The following is a 25,054-nucleotide window of genomic DNA, read 5'->3' on the forward strand; positions in this document are numbered from 1 at the left end:
TTTTTCCTCCCTTATACCTCCAGACACACATGTACCATTTTTTTATTCTGCTACATTTCTCTGACTTGCCTTGGTGTATGTGCACCAAAATTGCAGTTAGGAGCCATGATTGAGCAAGTGCTTAACCTTTCTTCTCTAATTCTTTCAACTTTAAAGTGGTGCTAGTAATACCTCCTCCTGGGATCATGGGGAAAATCATATGATGTATACAGTGTCTCATATCTGGCCTAGTACACAATAGATATAACATAAATGGTAATTATTGCTATTATGAGACTCAGAATAGACTATGAATTGCAGGGTGAGGCTACAGAAGGGAGATTAGGCCAGCAAGATGTAGGGCAATGAAACCTTGTCAAATTCATGCGGGCAAAAAACTAGAGTTGAAGTAGAAGGTACTTCTGTATATCAAAAATGTATATTAGAAGTGTATATGGATTGGCATATGCATATATATGTATGTATTTACATATACAGTTGACCCTTGAACAAAGTGGAAGTTAGAGGCACATAGTTCTCTGCCAGTTGAAATCCAAGTATAACCTTTAAAACTACAGTCATCCCTTCATATGTGAAGATTCAACCAACCTCAGATGAAAACAGTATTTTCAATCCACTGTTGGGAATCCAAAGTTGAGAATGTGAAAATACTGTTTTATATATGTGGTTGTTGAATCTGCAGATTTGAAATGTGCAGATACAAAGGGCAGACTGTTTTTATTGAAAAAAAAAATCCATGTACAATTGGACCCAGATGGTTCAAACCCTTGTAGTTCAAGGGTCAGTTGTACATGGCTATATGTATATATACTTAAAGGCCAAACTAAGTTCAGGTATTGGATTGTCCAGCCAAATGGAAGCAACTGGCAAGAAGAAGTGCTGGAGCTGGTTTGTAGGGACCCAGAATCAATAGGAGGGAGCAGGAAAAATTGACAGTCCAAGTATGACAAGAATATATGTTATGGGCAAAATTCTGAAAGATGACAGGCTGATAACTTGCATATTGTCACAGTGAAGCATGAGATGATATCTCCTTATGGTTTTGATTTGCATTTCTCTGATGATTAGTGATGTTGAGCATCTTTTTATATGTCTATTGGCCATCTATCTGTATGCTCTCATTAGAGAATTGCCTATTCAATTCCTCTGCCCATTCATTTTAATATTGTATCGTTTAGTTTTTGTTATTGAGTTTTATGAGTTCGGTAAATAATTTGGATTTTAACCGCTTTTCAGATATATGGTTTGCAAATATTTTCTCTCATTCTATAGGTTGCTTTTTCATTCTGTTGTTTCTTTTGCTGTGCAGAAGCTTTTGAGTTGGATGTAGTCCTAGTTGTTGATTGTTGTTTTAGTTGCTTGTGCTTATATCTAAAAAATAATAGCCAAGGCCAATGTCAAGGAGATAGTGTCTATATTTTATTCTAGGAGTTTTGCTTCAAGACTTATGTTTAAATTTTTAATCCATTTCAAGTTGTGTGTGTGTGTGTGTGTGTGTGAAGTAGAGGTCTAATCAATTTAATTTTTTTGCATGTGTTTATCTAATTTTTCTGAAGTCATTTTTTGAAGAGACTATCCTTTCCCTATTGAACATTAGCTTCTTGTCAAATATTAGTTAGATATTGGTCAAAGGGTACAAACTTGCAGATATTCTAAAGATCTAATTAATACACAGAATTATGATTATAGTTAACAATACTATATTGTATATTTCACAGTTGCTAAGAGACTAGATTGTAAATGTTCTCACCACAAAATAAAAAAAAAATAAATGTGAAATGATAGAGGTGTTAGTTAACACCTTGGTGGTTATCATATTGCAATGTATAGATGTATCAAATCAACATTTTGTATACCTTAAACTTATACAATGTAAGATGTCAATTATCCCTCAAAAAAAAAAAAGTTACAGCCAGAGTATGAAGAACCATAGAGGCCCAGGCATCAAATACTTGTCTTATTCCCTCATGACAGCATACCCTTAACAAGGATGAATATGGTTAACTGTTATTTTTGTGGACTGATTCTTTTTTTTTTTTTCTGGACCACACAGCTACACAGAGAATTAGAATTTGATCCCAGCATTTCCAAACACCAGCTGCTCCACAGAGCATGCATTTGACCACATCCCACACTACTACAGTGCATGCTTCCTGAGAAAGCTTTAGGAAATAGAAAACACTTGAACTACCTTTTGAATGGCCTTCTCAGCAAAGGGCCCTGAATGGGAGAGAACAGATTTTTCAGAGAGATAGTCGTTAGAGCAGAGGGTATCTGAGTATAGGCACAAAGTGGACATGATAATGGAAAATGAGCTTTGAAAAAAGTTTAAGTTAGTAGTCCTTGAGCTAATAAATAGACATATTACCCTGGAGTCCTGGAGTTGTTGAGATCATTAGACTACATTAAGCAAGAATGATACAATGAGATTTGTGTTTGAATGTGTAGAGAATGAATTGGAATGTGATTAAGCTGGAAACTAGTAGATAAATTAAGAAATATTTCAATAAATGATAAGAAATGTCAAGAAGCCCAGTGTAGAAAATGTTGGCGATGTTGGAGAGCAGGGAATACCTTTAACAAGTATTAAAAACATTCAATGTAAGGGAAGAGAGTGAGAGGGAGGCGTCACTAAATGAGGTAATTAACACTGGAGGAGGAGTGACTTCTGTTACCAAGAGATTTTCCAGTTGGCTTGCGACCCTGCTTTATCAGGAGTGATTTTGGCAGATAATGTGCTCCTTGGTCTTAGCCTACTACATAGATTTCTAGGAAAAACCTATTCATAGTCTTCCTAATTTGTGAAACAGAAGGATACCTTCGGATCTTGTTGAAAAGGGGTGTATTTATTTGTCTTTGTCATCCTCTTGCAATTAAATTGCTCCTTTTCTGAATCACTGAGATTCAGAAAGTGTTGATAAGCTCTAAAGAATATTTGGTTCAGATTCATAGTTACACAGCAGATAAATTTTTTCTGATACTGAAGATGAAGTCTTCACTTAAAAATATTATGTAAATTGAATAAACATCATTCTGCCATATTGTGGCATGCCTACAGGTACCTGTTCAGTTACATATTTTGTAATACTTTTTAAAAAAATATTACCATCTCATGGTACACCTAGGAAAACTATTTTTGTAGGTGCTAAAATAAATATATATATATGTGTGTGTGTATATGTGTGTGTGTGTGTGTGTGTATATGACTTTGTCTTTGTATGTGTTTATGATTAAGTGTTATTGAGCATTAAGAAATAAAATGCTTTATAATTTTTTTCTAAAATCTAATACAGCAAACTTAATACCCTAATTGCAAACTAACAAGAGATGCTTTTATCATTACTTCAATGTTTGTAAGGTTATGACTCATGAACAAATTACTTTCATGGATGGGTTGCGTTTATACAAGACAGGGTGTGAATTTTAAAAGTGAATCAACAAGATAGGACAGATTTAGGTGTGGACACGTTTACGTAACATGTTTAAATATGGGCATAGAAAAGTAGAAAAACAAATACCTCTTTTGGCATGTTCGATACCAAAAAAAAAAAAAAAATTGTGCACAATTGTATTAATGAACATTTAAGGAGATTGAACAAAAATTGGCCTTAGGTAGGACCCTGGCAAAGATCCCTTCAGTAGAGTCAGTTGCAAGCTAGTGACATCTTAAATCCCTAAGAAAATATGGAATAATGCCACTTGCATCTTTCATTTACGACAGAAAGAATTGCAAGCTCATTCCAAATGGCAGGCTGCTCAACAGTGGCAAATGAAATTAAACCAATAATGGTAATGTGAATCTGTGGGGGGATAAAAAGGAAATAGACATACAACTAAAAAAATTAAAATGGAATATTAATACTGTGTTTCACATCTGGTAAAACATGTCACTCACAGGTGATATTCTAACTCACTCTAGTGATGGTCAGTCATATGCATTGTCCTGTTACATGCTGATTTGCCCTTTTGCAAATATAGTCCTATTCTTGTTATGTATTTTCCCCACATCTGAATCCTCAATCCCTCAGACAGATTTAAGATGTCACTATATTTAGTGCAGTTCTTTATAAAATAAGCTCTCTTAAGGGCTGATGGATCTTAAATAACTTTTCTCAGAACATTTAACAAGGATCCAGTGAATCTTCTCTGTGGTTCTGAAATCATACCAAGTGTCTCCTAAACAACTCTGCCCATGGGTAAAACCAGCCGGCTCATAAGCAGTCTCTGAGCAAGTTCTGAATTGTGCAGCAAATAGAACACTAGGTATTAGCATTTATATCACAGCTAAATTGGTCTTATTAAAAGATTAACTATAGACCAAAAGATAACTCCTAGAGGCTTACAAATTCTCTTTTAAATGTATCTCCCAGAAAGAGCCTACAAAAAAATGAATTATCATCTAACTAACAAGACATTTGTTGTTGGTGGTGGTCGGGGTGTGGGGGAGATTATGTAACAAAGGAGCTCAGATATACTACATAGACACGGAAACATTTTAAACTATCTTTCTGTATATATATAATTATGCATTTATTATGCAATATATATTTATGCACATATATAAACGCACATGTTTAACTGTAATTCTAAATATACATGGGCTAAATCAGATGCTTACATCATACTTCAGTTTTACTAACTCTTGAGATTTTCTGTTACTAATAATTAAGAGAGTAAATCAAATTGTCACAGGTGGATTCAGAATTTCTGGGATACTAAATCTGCAGGTAGATAATCGGCAGCATCTTTTGGTCCCTTTTACAGAAAACAGTTTCCTCTTTCCCAGAAATAGCAAAGACTTGTGATACAAATACTCTTGCCCTGAGCTTACCGGTATGCTCTGAGCTTCCTGACATCCTTGTGCGGTTCTCAGAAATAATGGTGCGTCCCTTTTCCTCTGGCTTATAGCTACTTCATTCACCATTCCTAGAGGGTAGCTAATATCAGTGTTCTCAGGTACAGAATCAAAGCTTCTTGCCCTGGCCGGTTTGGCTCAGCGGTTGGAGTGTCGGCCTGCGGTACAAAGAGACCCGGGTTCGGTTCCCGCTTAGGGCACGTACCTCGGTTGCAGTTTGTCCCCGGCCCTGGTTGGTCGTGCGGGTGGCAGCCACTCGATGTGTCCCTTCACATCAATGTTTCTCTCTCTCTTCCTCTCTCTCCCTCCCGTTCTATCTGAACAAAAAATGGAAAAATGTCCTCAGGTGAGGATAAAAAACAAAAAAACAAACAAACAGAATCAAAGCTTCTTTCAAGGATTAATTCTCAGTAAAGTTTCTCAGAATCCTTGAGATTATCTAGAGGACATAAACTTTCCTGATGATTGTGGAATGTATGGTCAAATGACCCTTTAAAGTACCTTCACAGATACTGCATTGCAAAGATAGGCAAATAGGAGGTGTCCAAAATTTGATACCCGTACTTAGTAAGAATCCTGATAGATGTTACGTATCTCTGCCATAATCTGTGAGACATCACTGTCTTTCTCTTTCTCTCTTCTCCTTGTCCTCCCCCTCCCCCTCCTCCTCCCCCTTCTCCTCCCCCTCCCCCTCCTCCTCCTCCTTCTTCTTCTTCTTCTTGGTGATCTTCACCTGAGTATATTTTTTCATTGATTTTTTTTTTTGTTAGTGACAGTGGAAGGGAGGGAGGGGGGAGAGATGGAATGAAGCACTGATGTGTCAGTTGCCTCCCACAGGGCCTTGACTGGGGCTGGAGATTGGACCTGCAACCCAGGTATGTGTCCTTGACTGGAATCAAACCCACTACCCTTCAGTCAGCAGACCGACACTCTAACCATGGAGCAACACTGGCAAGGGCCCTTCTTTCTCTCTTTTATCCATATATCCAGCCCTGTTCATCCCATCTGTTTAGCATCTTCACGATGGCTGAACCATCTTTTCTTACATGGATGTCGTAAAAACATCCTCTTTGATTTTTTCACACATACCACTGATCCATTCCAATCATTCTTCATGACAGTCAAGGTAACTTGACAGTAGTACACACCTTATTTTAGTCTTCTTTCTCATTAAAATCCTTCCATGACTCCTGTCTGTTCTTAAGATAAATCCAAAATCCTTAATATGTTCTATAACATATTCAATAGTTTCATCTCTTGTAACACTCTCTCTTGAGGTGAGGTCTTTGGCCCTTTCCCAACATTTCCCCTCTCTCTGCCTCATGACCTTCCCAAATGCTCCTCCTTCTTTGGAAAATACTTTTTTTTTTTACTTTTAAAAAAAATTTTAATTAATTAATTTATTTTTGTTACAGATGTTTCTCCTTTTCCCCCCACTGATTCCCCCTCCCCCATCCTCACCCTATCTCCAGCTTTATTGTCCATGTCCATTGTTCATACATACATACATATAAATTCTCCCTGACCAACCCCTCTCCTGGGGATTGTCAGTCTGTACCCCACTTCCATATCTTTGGGTCTATCCTATTCCTCAGACTGTTATGATAATTATATTCCACAAATATGTCAATCATATGATACTTGCCTTTTTCTGTTTGGCTTGTTTTGCTTAGGATGATGCTTTCCAGGTCCCTCCATGTCATCTCAAAGGATAAGAGATCTTTCTTTCTTACAGCTGCATAGTACTCCATTGTGTATATGTACCACCACTTTTTTATCCATTTGTCTACTGATGGACATTTGGGCTATTTCCAGATCTTAGCTATTGTAAATAGTGCTGCTACAAACATCGGGGTACATATATTCTTTCTAATTGGTGTTTCAGGCTTCTTAGGGTATATTCCTAGAAGTGGGATCACTGGGTCAAATGGAAGTTCAATTTTTAATTTTTTTGAGATAACACCATATTGTTTTCCATAGTGGCTGTACCAGTCTGTATTCCCACCAGCAATGTACTAGAGTCCCCTTGCCAACACTTGCTGTTTGATGATTTGTTGATGGTGGCCATTCTGACAGGTGTGAGGTGATACCTCATTGTTGTTTTAATTTGCATCTTTCTGATGATTAGTGATGTTGAGCATCTCTTCATATGTCTCCTAGCCATTTGTATGTCCTGTTTGGAGAGGTGTCTATTTAGTTCCTCTGACCATTTTTTAATTGGGTTCTTTGTCTTCCTTTTGTTGAAGGCAATATGCTCAATTGATATTTGACAAAGGTGGAAAGAGCATACAGTGGAGTAAAGACAGCCTCTTTAATAAATGGTGTTGGGAAAATTGAACAGCTGCATGCAAAAAAATGAAACTAGACCATAAACTTACATCATACACAAGAATAAACTCAAAATGGATAAAAGGCTTAAATGTGATCCATGAATCCATAAAAATCCTAGAAGAAAATGTAGGCAACAAAATTTCATACATCATACACAGCAGAATTTTTACTGATACATCACCTAAGGCAACAGAAACAAAGGAGAAAATGAACACATGGGACTACATCAAACTCAAAAGCTTCTGCACAGCAAAAGATACAATCATGAAAATGGAAAGGCAACCCACTGTATGGGAGAGCATAATTGCCAATGATATGTCAGATCAGGGGTTAATTTCCAATATATATAGAGAGTGCTCATACAACTCAACTAAGGAAAATACTTTCTACTCCTCTATCCATTTCTTTATCCATAGGTCCTACTAATCCTTTGTATTTTAAATTAAATATCCCTTCCTCAGGGAATCCTTTACTGATCGCAATAAAAACCATGTGAATAGGTAAGATCACCGATTATATACTCAGCCCAATATACTTCATTGGCAAATAATCACTGACATTAATTGTTTTATACTTGTTTTCTCCTTTAGACTTTAAAGTTTGAATGAACATGGACTGTATCTCATTCTAGTTTTACGATGTTTACATCATTGTTTTTTTTTTTTTTTTAAATCTTTATTGTTGGATGTAAAATGTATTACAGATGTTCCACATTTTTCTGCCAATGACCCCCTCCTCCCCACTCCCGCCCCCCTCCCGCCTTTTCTCACACTATTGTCTGTGTCCATTGGTTATGCATATAAGTTCTTTGGTTTATTTCTTCCCACCCCCCAACCCCTTTCCCTTTGAGGTTTGTCAGTCTAGCAATGAATTTGTACTTCTTAATCTCTTCACCTTTTTCACCCATTCCCCCAAACCCCTCCCAACTGGCAACCAACAAAATGTTCTCTGTATCTATGAGAATGTTTCTGTTCTACCTGTTCATTTTGTTTGTAGATTCCATTGTTGATAGATATGTATTCATTGCCATTTTGTTTGTTCATACATTTTATCTTTTTCTTCAAAAAGACCCTTCATCATTTCATATAATAACGGTTTGGTGGTGATGAACTCCTTTAACTTTTTCTTGTCTGGGAAAGTTTTTATATGGCCATCAATTCTAAATGACAGCTTTGCAGGATAGAGTAATCTTGGTTGTAGGTTCTTGCTTTTCATCACTCTGAATATTTCTTGCCACTCCCTTCTGGCCTGCAAAGTTTCTTTTGAGAAATCAGCTCACAGCCTAATGGGAACTCCCTTGTAGTTAAGTAGCTGCGTTTCTCTTGCTGCTTTTAAGATTCTCTCTTTGTCTTGAACCTTTTGCATTTTGATGGTGATGTGTCTTGGTGTGGGCCTCTTGGGGTTCATCTTGTTTGGGACTCTTTGTGCTTCCTGGACTTGTATGTCTGTTTCCTTCACCAAGTTAGGAAAGTTTTCTGCCATTATTGTTTCAAACAGGTTTTCGATTTCTTGTTCTCGCTCTTCTCCTTCTAGCACGCCCAAGATGCGAATGTTGGCACGCTTGAAGTTGTCCCAGAGGCTCCTTACAGTATCCTCATTTTTTTGGATTCTTTTTTCTTTTTGCTGTTCTGATTGGGCATTTTTTGCTTCCTTATATTCCAAATCGATGGTTTGCTTCTTGGATTTACATACTCTATTATTGAAACTGTGTAAATTATTCTTTATTTCAGTTAATGCCTCCTTCTAACTGTGTATCCATGATTTCTAACTGGCCCTTTTTTATGCTCTTGAGGCCCTCACTAAGTTCACTGAGGTTCTCACTAAGTTCATTAAGCATCCTTATAAGCAGTGTTTTGAACTCAGCATCTGTTAGGTTGCTTATCTCCATTTCACTTAGTTCTTTTCTTGGGGTTTTGTTCTGTTCTTCCATTTGGGACCTGTTTCTTTGTCTCCTCATTTTGGCTGCCTCCCTGTGTTTGTTTCAGTGTATTACTTAATGAGAGGTATGGGGCTCGCTGAGACCAGATGCTGCTCATTTGAAAGAATTTAGGAAAACCTGAAGCAGGATCCAAGACAGGCCAATCCTATGGTTAAGCAACTGGCAACAGCTTGGGTGGGCTTGAAAGTTGTGTGGGGCAGGGCGGGGCCTCAGGGAGTCAACGGGGCGGGGTTACCAGTGTGAGCCAGGTTGCTGGAGTCCCAGATGTGGAGGCTGTCTGCCGCCCCAGGGAAGAGCTCACCAAAGGAACAGAGGCCTCTGACAGCATGTTTGTCCCGGAGAAAGCCCCCTCTCCAGCCCTCGCTCCAGTGCCAAACAGCTCAGTTCTTCCCTGTATGTCTCTGGCGCCCCTCGAGCTGCCTCCCCTCCAAGCTTAGAGGGAGAGAGTCCGATAATTTCTTGTGCGGGCCCTTTAAGGAGCTGCCTGGGGCTCCAGCTGCTTAAGTTTCCCTGAGCCTCAGTTCCTGCTGATTTTTCCAGCCAGAAGTTATGGGGACTTCTCTTCCTGGCACTGGAACTCTGAGCGGGGCACCTGGTGTTGGATGGGGACCCCTCAGTACTCAGGAAGGACCTTCCCAGCTGAGGTATCCTCCTGATTTTTATCCGCCAGACTTGGGTGTGGGACCAGCCTGTCGCAGCGCCGTCGCCCCGCCCCTCGTGCTTCCGCCCCTCCTACCAGTCTGGATGTGGCTGCTGCTTTAATTCCGTAGTTGTAGGACTTCCATTCAGCTTGATTTCAGGCGGTTTTGAATGATGGTTGTTCTGTAGTTTAGTTGTAACTTTGATGTGATTGTGGGAGGACGTGATACCGCGATTACCTACTCTGCCATCTTGACCGGAAGTCATCATTGTTTTTCTTATACCTAGGTGAAAGCATTGCATCCAGTAGGTGCTCAATAAATATTATCTATCACTTTTTAGGTACATGTATAGCTTTTAATTCAATAGAGTAAATATGAACAATAACTGTAATACATTTTTTATTACACTGTTAAAACTTCAGAGCACATAAAATATTCAAATTTTTTCTTATTTTTAAGTATGAACAAAGTATTCAGGTGAACCACTTTTTCTTGGAAAATAATGTTGTTTTTTTTTTTTTTTTTAAATCTTTATTGTTGTATTACAGATTTCCTTCTATACCCTCCTCCATTAACACCCTCCTCCCTGCCCCCCTCCCACTGTTGTCTGTGTCCATTGTTTATGCATACATGCACATAAGTTCTTTGGTTTATATCCCTCCCTTCCCTCTGAGGTTTGTCCGTCTGTTCCCCACTTTCATGTCTATTTTGTTCGTCAGCTTATTTTGTTCATTATGTTCCACAAATAAGTGAGATCATGTGATATTTGTCTTTCTCTGATTGGCTTATTTCTCTTAGCATTATCCTCTCCAGGTCCCTCCATGCCATCTCAAAGGGCAAGAGATCTTTCTTTTTGGGCAATTATGTCTTTTTCTCTTAATATCACATGATGCCTGTACAACATATAGGTGAATAGTTGGTAAATTCTTGATAAAGTTTTAAGAGGGCTTTCCACTGCCCTAATTCTTTGACTTAGCTATTTAATTTGTTTTTTTTTGTTTTTTTGTTTTTTTGTTTTTTTGGTTTAATGTTATCCTATGAATTCTAGGAACCTGATACAAAATTCCTAAGGAACTCATTGGAAGATACTTTAAACGATACATCACCATGTTTTACTAAAAAATATCCCTCTGCCCCTGGACCATATTCAAGAATTTTACCCTCTTCCAAGAGGTGAGTTCCTTCTCAAGCTGGTACATTGTCTAGAAAGGTATTGGTGACCATACTTATCAAGTTAAAAGCTACTTTTTAGCCCCAAAGTATTTAGTCATTCTCTACTAGGAGTCTACTAGGTCTCATGCAATTAAAATTCAAATTAGACTTGTCTTTAATTAGTATAAGATTGATATTATCCAAACTAAATACAAATGACAAAAAATAAATAAATATATATCCCAAACTATGTTTACAGCTCTTTCTTATTTAGGGCTATAGTTTTACCTATGCACTAAATGATGGTGTTTTATAACCTCAATTTGGGTTTGAAATACATTTAAGTTTTTTAATTGTCATATAGTCTGGGGCAGGGAGGGGGCTATGTATGATGAAGGAAAACCCCCACTGGAATCACATGTGCTCTTGTACCTGATTTGAGTCAGACTGATTACCTGTATGTGATTATACTGATAGAAAATACTCATGTTTGGACCTGCACACCAAATTGGATTTTTATAAGCAGCTATTGCTAACAGAATTGCTCCTGTATTTCTTTCTGAACTGTATCATACAAGAGAAACTTAGGAATATGTCTTGGTTCTCTTTTCTTCATATCATCTTTCAGCGGTTTCAAATTAACAAAGGTTAATGGTGAGAATAATATCTTCTCTTTGTGTGTTAGCATATATGTACAAATTCAGAATGATATTAAGATGAACATGTGCTTTTTATATTCTGGATTTAATTTCATTTTCAGATTCTAAACATATAGATGTTAAAATCTGTGCTTAGGTATAGATTTTATGTCTCTTTATGAAAAAAATAATGTGATTTTTGGGCTGTCTGATAATGACCTATTTATCTGGCTTATACCTAAGAAGTTTTCCTTCAGTTATTTATTTTATTTTAAAATTTAATTATTCCAGTCATACATAAATATGTCTGCATTGCAAAAGATGTAAAACAACACAAGCAAAGCAAAAATCCCTCCTGGTTATCACATCCCTCTCTCTTAATCTCAGTCCCTTTTCTAGCAGTGGCCATAACTAGATGTTTGATATGTATTTTTTAAAAATATATTTTAAATATATCATGTAAATATATCAATAAATATATAATGAATTAGATCAAACCTCTCTCTTTAAAAAAAAAAATATATAATTTTAATTGTTCTTTATTAAAGAATTGAATTTATTATCATAAACTTCTCCACAAATAAAATATTAGGCCTAGACGGGTTCACTGGTCATTTCCAACAAATATTTAAGAAAGAAATATGCCAATTTTATACAAACTCTTACATAGGATGGGAGAAAACATTTTATACTTTTATTGATTTTTAGAAAGATGTGAAAGTGACACATTGATCGGCTGCCCCTACTGGGGATGGAGCCCAAAACTGGGGCATGTGCCCTGACCTGGAATCGAACTGGAAACCTTACAGTGCCTAGGACCATGTTCAACCAACTGAACCACAGTGGCCAGGGCCCCTTCTCTTGTTTAAAACTCTCTAATGGCTTCCCACTTCACTAGGCATGAAATGTATGTCTCTCTTCTTGGACTACAGGGCCCTTCAGGTTCTGGTCCTTGCTTATTTCTCTAACTTATTTCCTGCACTCCCCCACTTGCTTACTGTGGTTCAGGAACACTGGGTCATTCCATTTCTTTAATATGTCCTGCATCTTCCTCCCTTAGTATATCATCATGAGCCCTTTTCTCTCCCCAGGACCATCTACACCCAGCCTTTGCATGGCTGGTACCCTCTCATCATTCAGATCTTACCTTAAATACTATTTTCTCAGACAGGTCTTTTCTCAGAAGCTATTCTAATTATTTAGTCTCCCACCAGGTACTCTCTTGCTAATTATTCTGTTTGAGTATTCACATAACTTACTACAACTTAGAATTACACATTCAAAAACTCCCCATGAAAATGATCTGCTTTCTTCATTAGAACATAAGCCTCATGAGGGCAGGGTCTTTGACGGGCTTATTCACTGGTTTATATCTCCAGTGCCTGGATAGCACCTGGCGCACAATCACTACATGTCGATGAAAGAAGACTGGAAAGCCTGTTCACATTATGATTCATATGAATGTTTTAAAAGTCAAGTGGAATTGGATACAGTTTCTATTTATAGTTGTGTGTCATAAGTTACTTAACTTTTTAAAGTTTTCTCACTATTACAATAATAATAGAAATTGCTTCATCAAATTGTTGTCAGAATATTAACTGGGATAATGCCAGCAAAGTAATTGGTCTTATCCATGATATATATAGTATGTGCTCATAACAGCTAAAAGGAGAAAGAGGATAGGATTGTGGCTGACTTTTTTTTTCAATCCTCACCCAATGATATCTTCCATTGATTTTTAGAGTGGAATGAGGGAGGGAAAGAGAAAAGAGAGAGAAAACATTGATGTGAGAAACACATCAGTTGGTTGCCTCCCTCATGACCCTGACTGGGGCCAGAGGGCCGGAGACTGAGCCTGCAGTGGACAGGGTCTGGGGCATGGGGATCAAACCTGCAGCCCACGTATATGCCCTTGACCAGGAATTGAACTGAGACCCCTTGGTCCGTGGGCTGACACTCTAACTGCTCAACCAAACTGGCCAATTGGGATCATGGCTGATCTTAATTAGATGTTGCTCTTTTGTCTCTCCCCCACCCCCCCAAAAACCCACAATGATTTGGCATTCATCCATGGGAAAAAAACATCTTTTGGGAGCTGTGACATCTAACACCATATGTCACGTGACTCGAGAGGAGTCTCACCACCCCGTGCGTCAGGTGATAGGCATACAGACCTCAGTGTCGGTTTTGGACCTTGCAGTGGCCCATAAACTGGCACCAGCCACTTTTGATTATGGTCCAGGAGTCCCTGGAAGACACTTTCTTGGATAATCACCCACCAATGAGAGAGCCTTTGTGAACATCCGGGTTTCCAGCAGAGAAGTTCCAGTACACCATGGGAGCAAAACAAAACAAAACAAGAACAAAGACACCAAGTTTGGAGGCATTGGAGAAGGTAAAATAAGCAGTTTTACTTTACCTGTGTCACCCTCCTCCAAGGCAGCACAGCTTAGGGCCAAGAAGAGTCTTCTAAGCCCTAACAAATAAAATAAAATAAAATGAAAGAGGAGATAATATAACTGGTCCACAGAAACACAAATTTCATAAGAGACTACTATGAACAATTATGCACTAACAAATGGGTGACCTAAAAGTAATGGATACACCCTGAAAATATAAAACCTACCAGGGCTGAATCCTGATGGGATAGGAAATCTGAACAGACAATTTACTAGTAAGGAGGTTGAATCAGTAATAAAAAAATCTCCCAAAAACAACAACAAAGCCTAAGACCAAATGGTTTCTCTCATGCTCATTTAATGAAGAATTAATGTCAATTTCTTTCTATCCCAAAAATTGAAGAGGAGGAAACACTTCCAAACTTATTTTATGAGGCCAGCATTACTCTACTACCAAAGCCAGATAAAGACACAACAAGAAAACTACAGATGAATACCTTTGATATAGATACAAAAGTCCTCAACCAAATATTAGCAAACTGAATTCAACAACACATTAAAGGGATCATATTCCACAATAAAGTGAGATTTATCCCTGGGATGCAAGCTGGTTCAACATATGCAAATCAATAAAGATGATACATCACATTAATAGATAAAAGATTAAAATCCTATGATTATCTGAACAGATGCCGGACAAGCATTTGACATAATAAAACATCTTTTCATGGCAAAAAATAAAAATCTTAACAAATAGGGTATAGAAGGAACGTACCTCAACATAATAAAGGCCACATATGACAAACCCACAGCTAACCTCATTCTCAATAGTGAGAATTTGAAAGCCTTTCCTCTAAGAACAGGTAAATATAGGGGTGCCCACCCAGTCTTACCACTACTATTCAATGTGGAAATTCTATCCAGAGCAATCAGGCAAGAAAAAGAAATAAAAGGCACCCATATTTAAAAGAAAGAAGTAAAGCTGTCTTAGTTTGCAGGTGGTATAATCAAATATGTAGAAAATCCTCAAGATTCCACCAAAACACTGTTAGAATTAATCAACAAATCCAATAGTTTCAGGATAAAAAAGTCAGCATTCAGAATCAGTTGCACTTCTATACACTAACAACAAAATCTCTGAAGAATAAATAAAAAACCAATACCATTCATAATAACACCAAAACCTATAAAATACTTAGGAATAAATTTAACCAAGAAGGGGAAAAGATCTGTGAACTAAAAATTATGGGACCTGATGAAAAAAAAAATTGAAGAAGATACAAAAAAAAAAAAAAAAAAGTAGATAATCTGTGTCATAGATAGGAATAATTAATATTATTAAAATGCTCATACTGCTCTGGCCAGATGGCTCAGTTGATTGGAGTGTCTTCCGTACTCCAAAAGGTTGCAGGTTCAATTCCCTGTCAGATTGCAGGTTCAATTCCTTTTCAGACAACATATCTAGGTTCTCTCTCTCTCTCTTCCTTTCTCTAAAAAAAAATTTATAAAAACATATCTTCAAGTGAGGATTGAAAAACAAATGTTCATACTACCCAACCCAACACCAGATTCAATATAAAGCTTATCAAAATTTCAATCACATTTTTCAAAGAATAAATGATTTATTCAAATGGAAGCACAAAAGACCCCAAACAACCCAAACAATCTTGCCAAAGAAGAACAGAGCTTGAGGCATCACACTCCCTGATTTCAATCTATACTACAAAGTCAAAGTAATCAAGACAGTATGGTACTGGCGTAAAAACAGACCTGTAGACCAATAGGACAAAATAGCCCAGAAATAAAACCCTGCATATGTAGTCAACTAATATTTGACAAGAGAGCCAAACATACTCAATGGGGAAATAATACACTCTTCAATAAATGGTGTTGGGAAAACTGAAGAATCACATGCAGAAGGAGGAAATTGGATCCCTGTGTTACATCACTTACAAAACTTAACTCGAAATGGATTAAGGACTTAAATATAAGATCTGAAATCATAAAACTCCTAGAAGAAAACATAGAGAAAATCTTGTAATTGGTCTTGGCAATAATTTTTTTGGAAATAACATCAAAAGCACAAGCAACAATTGTAAAAATAAATAAATGGGACTACATCAAGCTAAAAATCTTCTGCACAACAAAAGATACAATCAAAAAATGAAAAGGCAACCTATAAAATGAGAGAAACTAATTGCAAGTAATATCTGATAAAGGGTTAATATCCAAAATATACGAGGAATTCATATAATCCAATAGCAAAAACAAACAAATAAGCAAAACAATCTTATTAAAAAATGGACAGAGGATCTGAATAAAAATTTTTCCAAAGAAGATATCAACTGGCCAACAGATACATGATACGTGCTCAACATCACTAATCATTAGAAAAATGCAAATCACAGCCACAACAAGGTATCACTTCACATCTGTTACAATGGCTCTGTCATCTAAAATGCAAGAAGTAACAAGTATTGGTGAGGATGTGGAGGGAAAAAAAGCCCTTGTGAACTTCTGGTGGGAATGTAAATTGGTACAATCACTATGAAGACAGTATGAAGGTTTCTCAAAAAATTAAGATAGAACTACTGCATGATCCAGCAAGCCCATTTCTGGATGTATATCCAAATAAAATGAAATCAGGACTCCAAAAAGATATATAACATCCCATGTTCACTGCAGTGTTATTTACAATAGCCAAGGTATGGAAATAACCTCAGTATCTGTTTACAGATTAATTGGATAAAGAAAATGTGACGTATTTATCAGTCACCCCAATAAATTTAATTAAAAAATAACAAATGTAATATATACATACAAATATTATTCAACCATGAGAAAGAAGAAAATCCTGCTATTTGAGATGTGTACGGACCTTGGGGACATTATGCTAAGTGAAATAAGTCAGACAGAGAAAGAGCAATGCTGTATGGTACCACTTACTTGTGGAATCTAAAGCAGCCGAACTTATAGAAACAGTAAAATGGTGGAAAGTTGCAAGAAGGTAGATCTTAATTGTTCTCACAACACCCCCCCCCCACCCAAAGGTAATTATGTGAGATGATGGAGGTGTTAACCAACCCTAGTGTGGTAATCATTTTATAATATACATGTGTATCAAATCAGCACATTGTACAACTTAATCTTAGACAATATTAAATGTCAATTATATCTCTACAAATCTGGGGAAAAAATGACAGCTAAAAGAAAAGAAAGTAAAGAAATAGAACTAGGTTTAAAATTTGGTATCAACTAATAAGTCACATTTCTGAGGCCTCTCATTTTTTCTTCTAATTTTTTAGCTCATGATTCTTACTAGGGAGGAAAAATAAGTGTTTTTTTAAAATTTTTGTTTTGTTTTGTTATTGTTGCTTTTTTTTTTAATTTAAGAAACATGAGAAGGTGGGAAGGCAGAGATAAATTGCATTGGAAATCCATCTCTTCTTGCCCTTGGATGGATGTACTTCCAATCTTTTATTTTTTGGAAATAATTCAGGTATGAATATGGAAGGAGGATCAGGAAACAGAACACACTAAAACTCCCTATTTTATTTACTACATAAATATGTACTATTAGCAGAATTTTCTATCTCTACACAGTTTAGTCTACCCTCAGTGGACAATTAACCATATTATAAGCAGCTAACTTAAGATGGAGACAAAAAGATGGTCTGATTGTTACTTTAGGACTAATGTTTGCCTATTTCTAGTAGACAGGATTTCAGTTTATCTAAAACTGTAGACAAGCCTTTCCTACCAACCAAATAATCTTCTGTTATTTACAAACAATTGCAGTTTGGAGTCCCATTTAGTTTGTTCGTGAAGACAAACAGGAAGGGAAAGATGTGAATTTCCTAAGACTCTGCATTATAAACAATCAACCCAGGAAAGGAAGCCGACCGCTGTGGTGGGGTTCTCTCTGGACCTTCACTTCTTCATTCTCTTCTTCTGTCATTAAAACAGAATGAAATTAATCTGATTAGTAGGAATTTCCCTTGTTGAAAGGTTATTTAAAAGTAGGCTGAAAACTCTGCAAAATGTTTTCTTCATGTAATAGCATAAACTGGAAATATCCAAGTCTCTGCCACCATTTCAAGTCTCTGTAACAACTCTGGTTGGTGGGGAAAGATCTGGAAAGATATAAGGATGAGATTAGCTGGGTATGTCTGACCTTGGAACTCAGGATAAGAAATAGATAGTACTATATAATGAACTTCAGCACCTCCAGGTTCAAGAAACCACAAGCAGTCTGCAGTAGACTCTCTTAATTCTCATTTTTCACTTAACTAAAAAGTCAGTAAAATCCTGAGCTTGACATATTGTCAGAAGATCTTTTAGTTTTCTCTAAGGTAAATTTCTCCTCTTGCTTTGTCTAATTTCTGCCAATCCCCTTTCTAGTTCCTAGACCTTTCTGCAGTGTGTTTCCTTTCTTTCCTTTTCCTGAGAACCTTGGCGTGGTTCTTGGGCCGAGTGTGGAGAGGAGCCAGCCGTGGGGAAGCTGACCCCAGCCACTGCTTCCGCGGTGGAGCTTCATGGAAGTTATTTCCCCTCCCAGTGCCTTGCTTTTGTCTCTCTAAATGGTACTTAACTGACAACTTCATGGGGTTGAGTGAAGATTAAGTGAGTTAATAAATTAAGTGTGTTTAGAAAGTTTTCTAGTACATAAGAAGTGTTATGTACACTTTAGCTACTCTCTTTATTTCCAGTGGAAGATTTGGTTTAGTTTTATCTGCATTTGTTCAATTTACACATTTATAAACCAGTCCTTTCGATACTATTTTTTTTTTTTTTTAATCCTCACCGGAGGATATATTTTTACTGACTGGTTGTCTCCCATGCACAGCCTAACCGAGGATGCAACCCACAAGTGTGTACCCTGCCTGGGAATCGAACCCATGGTGTACGGCATAACGCTCCAACCAACTGAGGCACCCAGGCAGGGCTCGAAGATACTCTAAATACTTAGAAGAGGTTTTTCTAGGTATTATTATTATTATTTTTCTGCCAACTGCCTGTACTAATGGCTTATTGGTCAAGAAACAGTTTCTGTAATAAACATTATTATTATTTTGTGTCCAAGAACCATTTTTCTTTAACTTTTAAATAACATCTGGTTTTCTTTTGGGGAATTGTCTCATAACCTTCAGGTACAATCTGTTAGTGAGCGTGTTTTCTTCTCCTCAGGCCTAATTGGGCATTCTGGGAATTCTGAGGATTTGAGTAGAAGGGAAAATTGACACATACATTAAAAATGGTTGAGAGGAAAGGTGGTTGGGGAACTGGGTGAAGAAGGTGAGAAGTACAGATTGATAGTTACAGAATAGTCATGAGGATGTAAAGTACAGCAGAGGGAATATAGTCAATAATACTGTTATCACTACGTATGGTGCCAGGTGAGTACTGGAAATACTGCGGGGGGCGGGGGTGGCACTTTGTAGAGTATATGTATGTCTAATCACTATGTGGTACGCCTGAAACTAATACAAAGTAATATTGAATGTAAACTGTAATTAAAAATAAAAATAGATGAGGCTCTATTTATTTCAGCTGCAGTGCACCTGGAGGAACTTCTCAAGCGGGTCCTCCTATCTTAGACTGTCTGAAAGCTACCCAAGTTTTCCTCTTAGTTCTCAGTGCTCTCCCTGTATCCATGGAACACATTATCTTCTTCTATGCTTGTGTCCAGAAAAAATTTCTTTTACTCAAAACTGATGAATCCTATTTGCTACAGACTTCTTCTCCCTGTGCACTCTCCACCCACACAGTGTGGGCCGGCCCCGGTGCTTGGCTCTGTGTTCTGTGTTTCCCCAGCAGGCTCTGCGATTTTCCTCCTTGCCACAGGGGCAGGTATATTTCATTCTGTTGCATCTGTCAGAAAGAATTGTTTCTTGAGTAGTATCTGAATTGAAAATGGTTTCTCAGTTGAGCAAAAATGATCAAAGCTATACTAGATTTGTTTAGAATGGCCTGCTTCATTTCCCCCAGCACTTCCTGAGGGTAGCTGCTTTGGTCTTTGCTCGCTGGTGAGTGGGTGTGTTCTGGTCATGGTCCATGCAACCGCACCATCTGGCTGATGCTTACTGGACCAGCAATGTGCACCTAGCCCAAGACAGCAAGTCCATGTTTCAGCAAGGCAGGAACTTAGGACTTGCACAAGGTGACTAGAAGAAATGTGAAGAGAGCCAATCAGATCCATCTCTGAGGAATTTAGAAGTGGGCAACAGACCTATCTAGGGCAGTTTACCTTAGGGGCATCACAATGACATATGAAATGTTGCTATGGTGCAGAAAGGGCTGAAGTCCTCCCTTGGAGACTTGTGCAAGCTGAAGCAGAAGGGACCTTGAAAGAGTGGCAGATGAATGAGGTAGTCTAGCAGAAAAAGGCAGAAATGCATGAAACCATGATCTCAACGGGGACACTGGGAGGCTTTGGTTTCTGGTGGTTTTCTTGGTACAGTTCTTGTGAAGCACTGCTGCCTTCAGATTTCTGGGATCTTTGTATATTCTTAAAATATTACATGCTACACTTTCCCCCTATGATCCATGAAGTGAAATGTTTCCTGCTCAAAGCAGATAGTATGACACTTCCGAAGTAACACCAATAATCCTACTCTTTGGCAGTAGGTGGTCAGGATTATTTTTCTTAAATAGCATAGAGAGTCTCTTGCTTTAAATTAAACTATTGGTTTTGCATTTGCCACCCATTCTTCTTAGATTGTTGCTTTATCATAAAGTCAAAGCAGTAGTGGTCTGGACCGAGATCCACCACACCTTTAGGCTGCACCTGTTGTCGGTGTGGTCCACTGAGTCTTGTGACTCATTCAGGAGCACCATGGTTCAGGCAGATGCTTAAAGTTGTTCAATTTTTCTCTTTAAAGGAAAAGATAAATTAGAATTTTCTGTGGAATTGGGACAGTTGCTTTGTTCAGATGTAATATAACTATCTCTACCCCCTTCTCTTCTGTAACTGCCAATTCCCCTTGACAAAGTATAGAAAATCTTTTAGGAGTTTCTTGAAATTATGCTGCTACAACAGTACAATGATTTTTACAAGCTCTGGCTGCTGAGGTAGCACTGAGTAGTCAGCACCGTGGAGTGTGAAGTCTTGTTTGGTTTGACCTCAGCCTTTATAACTCATGAGTTATTTAAAATGGTGATAATGGTAGTACCTGAGCAATGGCTAGGATATAGGATAATCTACTATTATAACAAAACCTCTTACTACAGAGTATGAAATGAATAGAAAATGGCCCTATAATCCTCACACATAGTTGCAACATGTGGGTCCCAGGTGATTGCTACAATTTTTACCCTCTCCATTTAGCAAAAAGGAGAAAAGGATGAGGAGGTCTTATGACAACTGTTTCACAGATATACCTGAGAATTGCTCATACATTACATCTTTACTCTTGCTGAAAGGTCACCTCCTTGCTTCAAAGATGTTGAAAAATATATATTTTTTTGGGTGAGCCCAGCTTCAAGACTGGGGAAAAGGAGAAGGATACCTAATAAGTATCTTTAGTTTTCTGCTGCAGTGCCTCACAAAGTTGCTGTGAGCTTTGCATTAGTTAATATAAATAAAGTATTTGCAAATGAGTTTAGACTCAGAAAATAGAGTAACAAATCATATATGGATTCCCAGTTACATGTCAATTTATTTCCAAAGCATTTGCATTGCATTTCTTTGGCAAGAAAACAGAAGCTTTTTCTAAAGAAATCATAAATACAATATAGCACATTATTTAATCCAGGGTTACTAAATCTTGATAGTATTGATATTTTGGGTTAGATGATTCTTTGTTGTAGGGGGCTATCCTGTGCCCTGTAGGGTGTTTAACAGGCTACGCCCAATAGATGTCAACAGCACACTTACTCATAGTTTCCATAACCAAAAAGGTCTCCAGACATTGTTAAATGTTCCATTCAGTGGGCTGCGGAAGGAAGAGTGGGCAAAACTGCTTTCATTTGAGAATCACTGCTCTAATCTCAACTCTGTCATTATTATTATTTTCAATGCATATGTTGATTTTAATCTGCCTTCTGAAAAAATTCAGAGTATCTTTACCATTTAGTCAATCAATAAAAAAAAATACTCATGACTGCGAATTAATGAGAATTGTCTAAAATTTTGCCATGTCAAGAGACATATTCTCACCCTGGCCTGGTAGCACAGTTGGTTAGAATGTCGTCTGGATACATCAAGGTTGTGAGTTCGATCTCTAGTCAGGGCACATACAAAAAGCAACCAATGAACTCATAAATAATTGGAATAACAAATCGTACTCTCTCTCTCTCTCTCTTTCTCTCTCTAAAATCAATCAATAATTTTTTTTTTTTTTAAAGAGACAAGCTCTCTTGGATTTTCTAGGGTTTTCCACTTGTTCATTGAGTTAAAAATAATCTTGGTTCTCTGTTTTCAGCTGATAAAAATAATTTTGGCCCCACCTAAATCTGTAACTGCATCTTCAACTTTTCAAGATTTCTCTACAATATATACCATAAAATGACCACCAGAGGGTGAATTTGTGTTCCTTAGAGATCCAGATGAAAGGGTGAAAGGTAAGTGGCTGGACTTCCCTACAGGGACCTTTGGGAAAATATTGTCTAAAAATGTCATAGAAAATTTCTCAAAGTAGTAACATACATTTTTCAAGCTGCCAATATGACTAAGGGACTGTGGATCCTCTCAGTGGACAGAAAACGTTGCAAAGCCTTATTGGTGTGTAGTGGGTTCTTTAGAAGAGTTAATGCATCCTCCCCACGATACTGTTCCAAATTATACCATGTGGGTGGAGCTGAGTTAAGACTAAGAATCACAAGCATCTTGTCTGCAAAATCCACATGAACTTATAAACATAATATATATTTTACTGAAATTATTACAATATCATTGCATGAAGCTTGAGAAACTCAGAAAAGTTCAAAGATAAAAATTCCTAAATTTCATTCCCCTCTCCCAATGAAATTTAGTAATTTATATATGAAACATTTGTTTTATTTTTTTATAGTTTATATTTTGATGAATGTTCTAGTGTCATCTTCTCCTTTCCTCTTTTTCCTTAGATAGAGATGCTTTCAAGTTATGCCATCATCAAATAATGATAATTTTATCATCTTTATCTATCTTTTTCTTACCTTATTATATTAACTGGAATTTCCAAAAACTGTTAATGTAGTGAATAATGTTAAACTAGTAATAATCTTGTTTTTGACTGTATTGGAAATATTTCTGTCATAATCAAATGTAAAAATAGCTATTATTATTATTTTAAATGGGATTTTAAAATATTAATTAATTAATTTATTTTTATTACAGATGTTTCTCCTTTTCCCCCCATTGACACCCTTCTCCCCCTCCCTCCACGCCTCATCCCCAGCTGTGTTGTCCATAACCATTGGTTATGCATACATGCGTATAAATTCGGTAGTTTATCTCTCCCTCCCTCTCACCCCCTCTTCTGGGGATTGTCAGTCTGTACCCCACTTCCACGTCTCTGGGACTACCCTGTTCTTCAGACTGTTATGTTCATTATATTCCCCAAATCAGTGAGATCATTTGATATTTGTCTTTCTCTGCTTGGCTTGTTTCGCTCAGGATAACACTTTCAAGGTCTCTCCATGTCGTCTCAAAGGATAAGAAATTTTTCTTTCTTACAGCTGCATAGTACTCCATTGTGTATAAATACCACAGCTTTTTTATCCATTCGTCTACTGATGGACATGGGCTGTTTCCAGATCTTAGCTACAATAGCTATTATTTAAGATAGATACTATTTCGTATCTGTTCTGTCTATGAGGTAATTATCTATCATTGATAATTGATTAAAGTTTTATAAGTAGATATTGAATCTAATTACATGTATTTTAATTTCAATTAACATTGCCTTATTTTTATCTTATTATTATTGTTTTTAATTGACTATTTTTTTTAGAGAATAAAGAAGGGAGAGAGAGAAAGAAAGAGAAAAACAACAATATGAGAGAGATACATTGATCAGTTGCTTCCTGCATATGCCTCAATAGGGAATCGAACCCACAACCTAGGTATGTGCCCTGACTGGGAATCAAATTTGATACCTTCCAGTGCACAGGATGATCCTTCAACCAAATGATCCAAACCAGCAAATACTATTTTTGATATAATAGATTATATCAGCAGATTTTCTAATAGTTTTCTATTGCTGGAGTTAACTATATTTGGCTACTGTGTGTTGTTATTCTAAGACAGCAGTGGATTCTATGGACTCTTTAAGATTTACTCTCTTTACGTATAATTTAGATTGGCTTATGGTCATATTTCAAGTGGCATATTTTTCAGAAGCCTGTCTAACAAGAAAACTTTTCATAGTTTAAAAATGGTCACAGATTAATATCATCCATTATCACTTAAATACTCTGATAAAATCCTACAGTCAGAAATTTGTTTTACTTAAGTTTAAAATTTTAAAGTTATGTTTAATTAGAAACTTTCAATTTTCCCAAGGCATATTTAGTACAATGTGAGCTAACTAGAATTCTGCAAAACACACTTTGGGGAAGATTTATTTGCTATTTTTCTTGTGGGGGATAACTTTAATGATACCAGGTTCTTCAAGGAAAGAAATGTGATGGTTTTACATATATTTTATATGTCTGAACGATTTAAATAGCACTGTAATTATTGATTCATTTAATTTACTGCTATATGTATGTGAGAAGAACAAACTTTTCTGTTGAACGTTTTTTTGAAAACATTGCAGGTACTTCATTGGTTATAGCTTTATTTAATTTTTCCAATATTTCTGAACAAATTCTGACCTATATCTTTCTTCAAAAATATTTTTTTTTGAAAATAATCTATTAACACAGAGCTTTATACAGATTCTTCTATAATTAAAAAAAAAAAAAACTCTTACAATTATATTCTTTTAAAGACCTTTGGCAAACTTGTCATTTATTTTTTTCTTAATCTTGTTAGAAGTTTGTCTATTTTATTAGTCTTTCTGATGAACCAGCTCTTAATTCTACTTTTCAATTCTACTATTATTCTGATCTATAATTTAATAACTTTGTCTTTGATTATTTTAAGATATTTTATTCTTACTTTCCTAATTTTA

At 36.8% G+C, this 25,054-nt stretch overlaps 1 long non-coding RNA gene across 1 annotated transcript in view; it reads left to right on the forward strand.

Annotated features, from left to right (window-relative positions):
- The first annotated feature begins 10,834 nt into the window (after positions 1-10,834).
- The window catches only part of LOC118623019, a 40,027-nt gene continuing 25,807 nt past the window's right edge, over positions 10,835-25,054 (forward strand). The window contains exons 1-2 of the long non-coding RNA XR_004958173.1: positions 10,835-10,939; positions 22,379-22,517. This is a non-coding gene — a long non-coding RNA (uncharacterized LOC118623019). The remainder of the gene's footprint in view (positions 10,940-22,378; positions 22,518-25,054) is intronic.

The sequence above is a fragment of the Molossus molossus genome, unplaced genomic scaffold, assembly GCF_014108415.1.
Source record: "Molossus molossus isolate mMolMol1 unplaced genomic scaffold, mMolMol1.p scaffold_m16_p_9, whole genome shotgun sequence".
Classification (NCBI taxonomy): Eukaryota; Metazoa; Chordata; class Mammalia; order Chiroptera; family Molossidae; genus Molossus; species Molossus molossus.